Genomic DNA, 12,740 nt, shown 5'->3' on the forward strand with positions numbered 1-12,740 from the left:
GAAGATGGGGAAGTGAAGCTGGTGCGGCGGGGAGTCTTCAGGGGGATTTGTCAAGGGCAAAAAGAGACCAGCCGGCAGCTGAGGGTTGGAGTCACCATTGCTCATTTACTCTCAGTGAATGAAAGAATGAATGAATTGGTGATGCATTGGATGTGGACGATAGAGCAAAAGAAAATCCTGTGGCTGGGTGGCTCAGTCAGTTAAGGGTCCAACTCTTGATTTCACCTCAGGACATGACCTCACTGTTCATAGGTTCAAGCCCCACATTGGGCTCTGCGCTGAGAGTGTGGAGCCTGCTTGGGATTCTCTCTCTTTCCCTCTCTCTCTGCCCCTCCCCTTCTCTCTTCCTCTACTTCCCCTACCCTCGCCACGTGAGCACATGTTTCTCTCTCAAAAATAAATACACTTAAAAAAAAAAATCCCAAGTGGACACCTGGTTTCTAGCTTCTGGAACTATTCATATAATGGTCTATTTCTTGAGATGGGAAACTAAGGCCCAAGTGTGGTAGAACATACCTGTAGTTTGAGTTGAGAAAGAATTTGCCTAGAAAATTTTAATTTCCTTTTTAAGGATGTTGTTTTTTTTCCCCCCATGCTCATAACCCATTTACTACTTCTGTTGGTAAGAAGCATTGAGAGTTTCCGGGTCTTGGGTTATATGCTTTTTCTAGTTAAAAGTTCCCTTAGTTAAGAAAAAAAAAAAGTTCACCTTAGTTTTACTATCTAACCAAAAAAATGTTATGTCTTTATATAGTAGAAGATTCTCAAATTTTGCCCTATTAGAGAAATTTGTATCTTTAATTGAAACTATTTTGGTTCACTTAATTGAGCATTTTCTTAATTTAATGAACAGAATTAAATTGAGTTATGCTTTTTCTATGCAGAGTGAGAAATTATAAGCAAGTGGTTTCCAGTATTTGCTTAAATGTATTTTTATCCTCCCTAATCTTATATAGGGATCCTAATTTTGAGAACACAGCTGCCCTAAAATTTTAACATTTTCAGCGATATATGCCTGTCCATGTAAAGAACAAATTCTTTTGAATAAAGGAGCTTCTTTAATTACTTCCATTTAGTATGAAATCAGGAAAAACACTTTGCTACTCTCATTTATAGGGACCAATTTCTGGAGTTTATTTAACATAAAAGACAAAGTTATTCAAGTAAAATCAAAAGAAATTAAGAATTTTTTTAATGAATGCTATTGAACTAATTGGAATAGTGGATCATTTTTAGGGCCACCAGATTTTAAATTACAGACAGTAGAACAGGTACAGGACACGGAGCTGAAATGATTTTACAAAACTGTTTGAAATCATTGCCTAACTTTTTTCCTTTTTTGTTTCTTTAAAAAAAATTTTTTTTAATGTGTATTCATTTTTGAGAGACAGAGACAGAGCATGAGCAGGGAAGGGGCAGAGAAAGAGGAGAAGACACAGAATGTGAAGCAAGCTCCAGGCTCTGAGCTGTCAGCACAGAGCCAGATGCGGGGCTCGAACTCACAAACTATGAGATCATGACCTGAGCCAAAGTCAGACTCTCAACCGACTGAGCCACCCAGGCACCCCTTTCCTTTTTTATTACAAACATCAGTGTACAAAGTCAGAAAATGTTTAAAATTGTCTCAGTGTTTAAAACATTACACACTCTAATAACAAAATCAACTATATTATGCAATTATTTTCACTAAAATTTGCACATGAATTTAATGCATCTCACAGTTCAATAAAATATCCTGATAAACCATCCCCTTCCTCCAAAATTTAAAGCCATATGAATGATATGGAAGTTTTCACTTTTGGTCTGTCACGTTGAATTATAAGGTAGAATAAGTTCTGGAAAATTCAAAACATGACCTTTTCCCATTGCTCTATTGAAAGAAGTTATAATTCCTTTAAATTTTTAAAAATAAGTTTTATTTTTTTATTATGCTTTTAAAGTTTATTTATTTATTTTGAGAGAGAAAGAGAGCAATAGTGGGAGAGGGGCAGAGAGAGAGAGGGAGAAAGAGAGAATCCCAAGCAGGCTCTGTGCTGACAACATGGAGCCCCATGCAGGGCTTGATCCCAGGAACAGTGAGATCATGACCTAACTAAGAGTCGGATGCTTAACTGACTGAGCTACCCAGGTGCCCCTCCTTTAATTTTTTAACGTTATATTTAACATACATATCATAAAACAGGTTTACATGTATCTGATGAATAATTAATGCCAGAAAAGTCCGTGAAAAATTTTTGTGTCTTCCATTTCCTCCCCCAAAGGTACCCCTACTGGTTTTGCATTCAGCCTTCCAGAAATTCTCTTCGCATAACAAAGGACATATATTTGTTCTTCTCTTGTTTTGGAATGCGAATGGTAGCTTACTCTTCACACTGTTCAATACCTTGATGCTGTTAGTTAATATCTTAGAGATCTTTCTGTATCAACATGTACAGAACTGCCCTCATTCTTTTTGGCAGCTCTATAGAATTCCATTGAAGGGTTGGAACCATAATTTAGTCTTGTCTTAGAGAGGAAGCCAGCCCTGATCTCTAATCTAAACGATTAGACTCTGGAGCCAGACAGTGTGGGCTCCAATCCTGACTCTACCCCCTTCTCACTGTGTAAACTTGGACAAATGACTTAATTTCTGCACCTCAGTTCTCTCATCTGAAAAAGGTAATAATGAATAATGACAGTGCCACTGAACAGGTTTGTTGTTGAGGGCTGAGTGAGTGAATATTTGTAAGACACAGAAAAGTGCCTAACATGTTAAATGCTATACAAATGTTCTTAAGTAGATGGATATCTAGATTGTTTCTAGTCTTTTGCTACTACAGATAATGCTGCAGTGAATATTCTATTACTTGTATGACTGGGCACAAGATCCTAGAGTTTGAATTGCTAAAGGGTAAAAAGAAAAATAATATATATATATACACCCTTTCTCTGATGTATTTTTCTTCTTTAGTACTTAAAACCATTTGACATATACATTTATTTTTTTGTGTGTTTACTTATTTATTTCGAGAGCATGCGTGAGCAGGGGAGGAGCAGAGAGAAAGAGAGTCTGAAGGAGGCTGTACGCTGATAGAACAGAGCCCGACTCAGGGCTCCATCCCATGACGTGAGATCATGACCTGAGCCGAGATCAAGAGTTGGACACATAACCGACTGAGCCACCCAGGCGCCCCTGGCATATATACATTTAGAACTTTGTATTTTAAAAAAATTTTTTAAATATTTATGTATTAGTTTTGAAAGACAGAGAGACAGAGCGTGAGCAGGGGAGGGGCAGAGAGAGAGGGAGACCCAGAATCTGAAGCAGGCTCCAGGCTCCGAGCTGTCAGCACAGAGCCTGACGTGGGGCTTGAACCCACGAGCCGTGAGATCATGACCTAGGCCGAAGTCGGACGCTCATCTGACTGAGCCAGCCAGGCACCCCAAGAACTTCGTATTTTTAATTCCCCAAATTGTCCCAAATTTCTTCTTTTAACATTTGGAAAGAAAAATGACAACCAGCAACCTGAGAAAACTTCCTGTGTTCTAGATTTTTAAAGACGGCTTTAGAAAGCACCAGGCATCTGGAAGCCACGTGTCCTGTAGCTCTCACCATGCTCTTTCCTGCTAGAGATGAAGAGGTGAGCAAGTCCCTGTTCCTCCCTGTCTGTGCGAGGGGGGTGCTTGCAGAGTCCCCGTAGAGAATGAAAGACCTGTGAGTCTCTGTGATCTGTGTAATGACATGGACGGCGGAATAAATTCTGGGGGAAAAAGAAGAAAAGAGGCCATTAAGTTTACTTAGAAGTTTCAGGAAGAAAGGTGTGGCAATGCTGCTTTGCACACATCCTTACCCCTTTGGTGCACATTGGCCTGACTTCCAGCTGCCAGTCCCCTGCCACTTCCTTGCCTGAGGTCTTTCTTTGGCCCCTAGGTCCTCCTTGGCCCCAACATGACAGCTCAGAAGTGTAAGGAGTGGATGAAACTCACCCACCCCCTGACCCGCCACCCTGAGAAAATCCCTCCATCATTGACTGGCAGGAAGAAGTGTGTAAATAAATACCCAGCACTCTTGCCCCCTCTGTGGGGTGGCTCTGAGATCCCAGAGTTCTCCCGCAGGATTAAGTCTTAGTCGCTCACACTGGGACCCTGTTTGAAAACAAACCTTTATTGCTGCCTTCCCTTCGCTATCTGATTTCCCTTCTCCCACGCTGATGTCTCCTGGGATCACCTGCCACATAAATTGCTTGCACTTGACACATTGGCTCAGTGTCTGCTTCTGGGAGAACCCAAAGCAACACAAGGCATATATTAAAGTTGTGTTTTAGGGGAGAAAATTGTGCATGTGTGAGATTTATAAATTCATAAATTTACATTCAGGGTGTGTAATAGCTTTGTGCATTAGCCATTCATGGAATAGCGTTAGTCAATGTGCAAGGCGATTATCTTAGATTTCTCGCCTTAGGATAGAAGATAATTCTCATTTCCAGTTATCAAATTAATTTCCTTTTGCAGATATCAAAGATTACTTAAGTCAGTTTATATCTCTATTTAATAGAAATTAATTTGATTTGAGATTAAATTATATTTCGTCTACTTAGGATCAGAACAATATAGTTGTTTGAACTGGGAAGACAATGTATTTAAAAATTCTAGGGGTGGGGCGCCTGGGTGGCGCAGTCGGTTAAGCGTCCGGCTTCAGCCAGGTCACGATCTCGCGGTCCGTGAGTTCGAGCCCCGCGTCAGGCTCTGGGCTGAGGGCTCGGAGCCTGGAGCCTGTTTCCGATCCTGTGTCTCCCTCTCTCTCTGCCCCTCCCCCGTTCATGCTCTGTCTCTCTCTGTCCCAAAAATAAATTAAAAAAACGTTGAAAAAAAAATTTAAAAATTCTAGGGGTGCCTGCATGGCTCAGTCAGTTAAGTGTGGGACTCATGATATTGGCTCAGGTCATGATCTCACAGTTCACGGGTGTGAGCCCTGCATCGGGCTCCGTGGTGACAGTGCAGCGTCTGCTTGGGATTCTCTTTCTCTGCCCCTCCCCTGCTTGCACATACACTCTCTCTCAAAAAATAAATAAACTTAAAAAATTAAAAATTAAAAAAAGTTCTAGTGGGAAAATCTGACGACACGCCCCACATTTGTCATGTCACTGCCAGTTACAGGGGAGGCAAGTTCAAGAGGGAAATCTCTCACCCTCAAACTGAAAATTGCCGGTGGGTTCTCAGCTCCAAACAGCGAACTTCAAGGCTACGTTTTGAGATCTAATCTAGGAGTGTGTGGATGGAAATTCTTGCTGAACTACGGGTGAAAGTACAGCTGAAAAGCCAATTGCTAAGTTCTTACACAGCAGGAATGAGATGAAATGAGACCCTGGAAAATCAGAGCAATAATAAACCCTGGTTTGAAGAACAGTGTTTTCGTTTAGGAGAGACAACAAGTATAAAAAAATTTATAAGAACTTGCTTATCTAAACCGAGCCTCCTTTTCTGCATCTGTTAAGGGGGATCACCTTGATGATTACTTGGATAGGTCTGGGGATTCGTTTATTTAAAAAAAAATTTTTTTTTTAATGTTTATTTATTTTTGAGAGAGAGAGAGAGAGAGAGAGAGAGAGAGAGAGAGAGAGAGAGAGAGAATCCGAAGCAGGCTCCAGGCTCTGAGCTGTCAGCACACAGCGTGACGCGGGGCTCGAACTCACGATCTGTGAGATCATGACCTGAGTCAAAGTCAGATGCTCAACTGACTGAGCCACCTAGGCACCCCTGGGGATTCATTTAAACAATAAAAATAAGTCACCCCTGGGTGACTCAGTCGGTGAAGTGTCCAACTTCGGCTTAGGTCGTAATATCGTGGTTCATGAGTTCGAGCCCTGAGTCAGGCTCTGTGCTGACTGCTCAGAGCCTGGAGCCTGTTTCAGATTCTGGATCTCCCGCTCTCTCTACCCGCCCCCTCTCAAAAATAAACATTAAAGGGTCCCCTGGGTGGCTCAGTTGGTTGAGTGTCTGACTTTGGCTCAAGTCATGATCTCACAGTTCATGAGTTCGGGCCCGAGTCGGGCTCTGTGCTGACAGCTCAGAGCCTAGAGCCTGCTTCGGATTCTGTCTTCCTCTCTGTGTGTTCCTCCCCCTGCTCACGCTCTGTCTCTCTCTCTCTCAAAAATAAAGATAAGTGCTGTCTTCGGCAGCACATATACTAAAATTGGAACGATACAGAGAAGATTAGCATGGCCCCTGCACAAGGTTGACAGGCAAATTCGTGAAGTGTTCTATGTTTTTTTGATCTGTCTAATCTGATACTAATAAAATATTGTTTTAATTACTGTAACTTTATAATAAATCTTGATATCTAGTACAGCAAGTCTCCCCACCTTGTTTTGTCTATTTAAATTGTCTTTGCTATTCTTACATGTTGGCATTTCTATTTTGAAATCATATTGCAAAATTCCACAGAAAAAAATTGGGGATTGTTTTGAAAGCAGAAGCAATCTGGAGAGAATTGAACACTTTTGCAATAATGAGTCTTCTACTTTAGAATCAAGATATGTCTCTGTCTCTTTAGGACTTTAAAAATTTTACCACTATATTCTATTATACTCTGTTAGGAAGTTTTTCACAGATTTTGTTAAACTAATTCTCTAGGAATCTGATATTTTGAATCTGCTATGGATGGTTTCTGTTCATAAAATTTATTTGCAAACTGCCACTTGAATTTAGAAATGCAGTTGATTTTTGTATGTGTCACCTTTGTTAATGTTACTTTGCTTAGTCATTTCATTCAGATTATTTCCCATATTTAACACTTTAATTGCTCCTTGTTCCTCCCTGCACCTCACTTTCCTTCTGTCTTAAGATCACCCTTTAGTATTGTGTGTAGTGCACATCCACTGGCAGCAAATCCTATCACTTTTCGTGGTCTGAAAATGACTGTATTTAATCTTTTTTTTCCCAGTTTGCTTGTTTGAACTGGAATCCTAATAAAATCTATATACATGGTAATAAATAAATAAAAATAAATAAATAAATACAGAAAAAAGGTGAACATTAAAAAAATACAAATAAAGTTGTTATTAAACAACCTGCTTTTTTTTTTTAGCAATACATTTTTAAATTTTTTTTTTTAACGTTTATTTATTTTTGAGACAGAGAGAGACAGAGCATGAACGGGGAAGGGGCAGAGAGAGAGGGACACACAGAATCGGAAGCAGGCTCCAGGCTCCGAGCCATCAGCACAGAGCCCGACGCAGGGCTCGAACTCACGGACCTGGGCCGAAGTCGGACGCTTAACCGACTGAGCCACCCAGGCGCCCCTAAACGACCTGCTTTTAAGAGGTAGAATGACATGAGCTTCTAGGAAGATCTTCCTGAGAGCAGTGTTTATACCAGCAAAAGATGGCCAGCTACCTACATGTCGCTTTCACAGGGGTATGGCTATATCACTACAGCCCTGTCTCCATGTGCAGTTCTGTGTGGGGTTAAAAAAGGAGGAAGTAGTCACATGGACTAACACTGAGAGATGTCTAAGACTGTGGAGAAAAGAACATTACAGAAAAAAATGCTCACCTGTATTTTAAAAATACACTAGGGGCGCCTGGGTGGCGCAGTCGGTTAAGCGTCCGACTTCAGCCAGGGCTCGATCTCGCGGTCCGTGAGTTCGAGCCCCGCGTCGGGCTCTGGGCTGATGGCTCAGAGCCTGGAGCCTGTTTCCGATTCTGTCTCTCCCTCTCTCTCTGACCCTCCCCCGTTCATGCTCTGTCTCTCTCTGTCCCAAAAATAAATAAACGTTGAAAAAAAATTTTTGTTTTAAAAAATAAAAATACACTATATGGTTTTATAAAGATACACATGTATGTAGCTATAAGTGAGTGTGTGTGTGTGTGTGTGTGTGTATTGATTTTTTTATTTATTATTTGTCTCCCCTACTCGATAGTAAGCTCTATAAAGGCAGGGACTGTGTTTTATATGTTTTGTTCACCACTAGACCCTCAGTGCCCTTAGTAGGGGCTCAGTAGTTATTTTTATTTACTTTTGTTGTATGTGTATGTTCCTTTTCTTTGTGGTAAAATATATATAACATAAATTCACCGTTTTAACCTTTTTATTTATTTTTTATTTTTTATTTTTTCAACGTTTATTTATTTTTGGGACAGAGAGAGACAGAGCATGAACGGGGGAGGGGCAGAGAGAGAGGGAGACACAGAATCGGAAACAGGCTCCAGGCTCTGAGTTGTCAGCCCAAAGCCCGACGCGGGGCTCGAACTCACGGACCGCGAGATAGTGACCTGGCTGAAGTCGGACACTTAACCGACTGCGCCACCCAGGCACCCCCGTTTTAACCTTTTTAAAGTGTATGGTTCAGTGGCATCAAAGAGATTCACACTGTTGTGCAACTGTCACCACCATCCATTTCAAGAACTTTTTTCACTCTCCCCAACTGAAACTTTGTCCCCATTAAACATTAACTCCCCCCCCAGCCCGTGGCAACTACCATTCTACTCCCTTTCTCTATGAATGTAACTACTCCGGGTACCTCATGTAAGTGGAACCATATAATTGTTATTTTCCGACTGGCTTATTTCATTTAGCATTGTGTCTTCAAGGGGTACCTGGGGGGCTCAGTTGGTTGAGTGTCTGACTCTTGATTTCATCTCAGGTCATGATCCCAGGGTCGTGGGGTTGGGCTCTGTGCTGAGTGTGGAGCCCGCTTAAGATTCTCTCTGTCTCAAAACAAAACAAAACAAAACAAACAAAAACCATTATGTCTTCCAGGTTTATTTATGTCTTAGCATGCATCAGAATTTCCTTCCTTTTTAAGGCTGAATATTATTCCAGTGTGTGTGTGTGTGTGTGTGTGTGTGTGTGTTTATTTTCCTATACAGCTATCTCTAGCTATCTATATCTATGTTATCTATCTATCTATCTATCATCTATCTATCAAGAGATACACACCATATTTTGTTTACACATTCGTCTGTTGATGGACACTTGGGTTGGTTCTACCCTGTGAATAATGGGGCTATGAAAGTGTACATATATAATGAAGTCTCTGATTGCAATCCTTTTGGGTATATATCTAGAAATGGAATTGCAGGATCATAGGGTAGTTCTGTTAATGTTTTGAGGAACCTCCATACTGTTTTCCATAGCAGCTGCACCATCTTCTGTCCCCTCCAACAGTGCACAGAAGTTGTGGTTTCTTCATGTCTTTGCTGACATTTGTTATTTTATATGTTTTTTGAAATAACAGTCCTGAATGGGTGTGGTCAATAGTTATTTTCTGAATGAGCAAACAATATCTCTAAAATTAGAATAATTACTATTTATTGCATTGTATTTTATCTAAGGATATTAAGGTTATCAAAAGAATACTTTTGAGAGACACTTTTCGACAGCAAGAACATCGATGTCCATTTTATACAAGATATCTAGTAGGCCCTAGGGCAAAATATATTGTTAAATCCAAGTTACTGTTTTAATTTAGATAAATAATGTCCATTGACAATGTCCATTAATACAAAACTATACTAAAAGATCTTTAAATATCTTGTCCTATACAGTTTAATTTGTGGTGTGAAATTAAATATTTTTAAAGTATTTTTTAAAAATTTATTTATTTTGAGAGAGAAAGAGAGCACGTGCACATGCAATTTGGGGAGGGGCAGAAAGAGAGGGGGACAGAGGATCTGAAGCAGGCTCTTCACTGTCAGCGCGTAGCCTGATGCGGGGCTTGAACTAACGAATTGCAAGATCATGACCTGAGCCCAAGGTGGATGCGTAACCAACTGAGCCACCCAGGTGCCCTTGAAATTAAATATTTAAACACAATAAAAAGCAACATTCATCCTCAAGTAAATTACACATAGAATTACTAGATGAGTCAGCAATTCCACTCCCAGGTATATACCCAAAGGAACTGAAAACAGGTATTAAAATAAAAGCTTGTATGTGAATATTCATTACAGCATTATTCACAGTAGCCAAAACGAAACACCCCAAATGGCCATTAATGGATGACTGAAAAAACGAAATGCAGTATATTCATACAGTGAAATATTATTTAGCCATAAAAAGGAATAAAGTACTGGGGTGTCTGGGTGGCTCAGTTGGTTGAGTGCCCAATTCTTGAATGTTGGCCCAACTCATTCCAACTCGTGGGATCGAGCCCCATGTTGGGCTCTTTGCTGAGTGTGAAGCCTGCTTAAGATTCTCTCTCTGTCTCTAAAAATAAAAAAAAGGATTAAAAGGAATAAATTACTGACACATGCTATAACATGGACGAACCTTGAAAACATTAACCTAAGTGAACGAAGTCAGGAACAAATGCCACATATTATATGATTATATTTATATGAAATATCCCAATAGGTGAAGCTATAGAGACAGAAAGCAGATTAGTGGTTACCAAGGGCTGTGGGAGGGGAGGATGAGGAGTACCTGCCCCCCTGGAGTGATGAAAATGTTTGGAGCTTGATAGAGGTGATGGTTGCACAACATTGGGAATGCACTAAGTTCCACTGCATCATATCCTTCTCATTGGTCAAAATGGTGAAGTTTTTGCTATGTGAAATTTACCCCAATTTTTAAACAAAAGCCACATACCTCCACACAGCAGTGTAGGCGGGTGGAGTACACAGAGTACAGAAGGGTAGAAGGGACAGCCCCTCCCCACCATGCTCCAAGTCCCCCATTACCTCTGAGGTAATGACTCTCAATGGTTTCTTACAAATCCTTCCAGAAAATATTGGTGCTTAAGCTTTTTTGTTGTTTTAATAGAAATTGGATCATATTCTATACACTGCTCTGCACCTTGCTTTTTCCACTTAATGATGTATTAGTGATTTCTCTATGTCAACATGTTTAGTGCTGGTTCATTTATTTTAACAGGTGCATAGTAATATTTTATTGACCGAATGTACCTTAATTTGTTTAACTAGCTCCCTCCTGATGTATGCTTATGTTGGCTACTGCACACAAAGCAACTTTGGGAGATTCTTATTCAGAGATCTTTGTGCACACATGCAAACATGTAAGATAAATTTCTTTTTTTAAAAAAATATTTATTTATTTTGAGAGAGAGAAAGAGCACAACCAGGGATGGGGCAGAAAGAGAGGGAGAGAGAGAATCCCAAACAGGCACCACACTGTCAGCACTGAGCCTGATGCGGGGCTTGAACTCACAAAACTGTGAGTTCACAACCTGAGCTGAAATCAAGAGTCAGATTCTTAACCAACGGAACCATCCAGGTGTCCCACATAAGATAAATTTCTAAAAGTAGATTTGTTGGGTGCTGGGGACTCTATTTGTGATCTCCTTCCCCATTCATATGTTGAAGCTCTAACCCCTAATGTGACTCTATTTGGAGACAGAGCCTTTAGGGAGGTAATTAAAGTTAAATGAAGTCATAGGGTAGAGCCCAAATCCAATATGACTGCTGTTCTTACAAGAAGGGAAGAGATGCCTGAGCTCTTTCTCTTTCTGCATGTGCACATGTAAGGGCACAGGGAGAAGATGCCACTTTCAAGCCAGGAAGAGAGGTCTCACCAGAAACCAACCTTGATGGTCTTCCAGCCTCCAAAACTGTGAGAAAATACATTTCTGTTGTTGAAACCACTCGGTCTCTGGTTTTCTGTTACGGCAGCTGGAGCCAAGTTAATACACTGGGTCAAAGGATATTCACATTTTAAACTTGATAGATAGGACCAAGATAGTCCTCTAAAGCTTTTTCTCCACTTTATTTTTCCATGGACAGTAAAAAAGACTAGTTTCTCCCATCCCCTCACCAGCACTGGGTATTATTATACTGTTTAATCTTTGACAATCTGAGAAACACAGATTTTTGTGTATTGTAATTCAAATGGGTGCTTGAAGTTGAGATTTTTCCAAATGTGTGTGTGACTTCTAATGAGTGAACTTTTTATCTTCCTACTCCAACCCTGGAAGCACATTATATGGTATCACATGAAGGCGGGTCCAACTCCACAGGGACATTTCAAGAAACTTTCTTATGCACTTTCCTTTTTTCTTGCTTCTTGCATATTTTATGAGTTGGAATGGCTACAAAAGAAATAAAAGTAAGAGAACATTATTTAGGGGTTTCTCATGTTTGATAGTAAGATATGGAATTCCTAGTGATTTGGGAAAATCATATAGTATTATAGGTCATATAGTACTATATAGATAAGCATAATCCTCCATTGGAGTCAAATTTTCTCAACTTCCTGATGACAGTGAAATGGATTTGAACAGTTTTAGAACAGAAGTGGTTGCTACACGTGAATGCAGCACTATTACAAATAGGGATGGGAGGGATGTGCACTTTTTGCACTTTGAAATATATTGAGCTAGATCATTTCCCTGATCATTCTTTCCTCCTTCTTACCCCTTGGGAGTCCAAAGATGTGCCACCAGGACACATCTTTACACCCCAGTGTTAAATGATGGTGGAAGAGGGGCGCCTGGGCGGCTCAGTCGGTTGAGCGACCGACTTCGGCTCAGGTCATGATCTCACGGTTTGTGAGTTCGAGCCCCACGTCGGGCTCTGTGCTGCCAGCTCAGAGCCTGGAGCCTGCTTCTGATTCTGTGTCTCCGTCTCTCTCTGTCCCTCCCCCACCCATGCTCTGTCTCTCTCTGCCTCAGCAATAAACATTAAAAAAAAAAATTAAAAAAAAAATGATGGTGGAATGAATGAATGAATGAATGGCAAAGACACCAATTAGTTAAAGTATCCGAGTGTTTCCGAGGAAGGATGTTATTTTGACCAAGAGGGTGA

General features: G+C 40.5%; 1 protein-coding gene and 1 non-coding gene across 2 annotated transcripts in view; both read left to right on the forward strand.

Moving 5' to 3' along the window:
• Positions 1 to 12,740, forward strand: part of HEATR3 (HEAT repeat containing 3) — a 69,967-nt gene that overhangs the window by 51,132 nt on the left and 6,095 nt on the right. The gene's annotated exons all lie outside the window — the stretch shown is intronic.
• On the forward strand, positions 6,143 to 6,249 carry LOC122495318. Its single transcript, XR_006300391.1, has one exon. It is a non-coding gene; the product is annotated as a U6 spliceosomal RNA (small nuclear RNA).

The sequence above is a fragment of the Prionailurus bengalensis genome, chromosome E2, assembly GCF_016509475.1.
Source record: "Prionailurus bengalensis isolate Pbe53 chromosome E2, Fcat_Pben_1.1_paternal_pri, whole genome shotgun sequence".
NCBI lineage: Eukaryota > Metazoa > Chordata > Mammalia > Carnivora > Felidae > Prionailurus > Prionailurus bengalensis.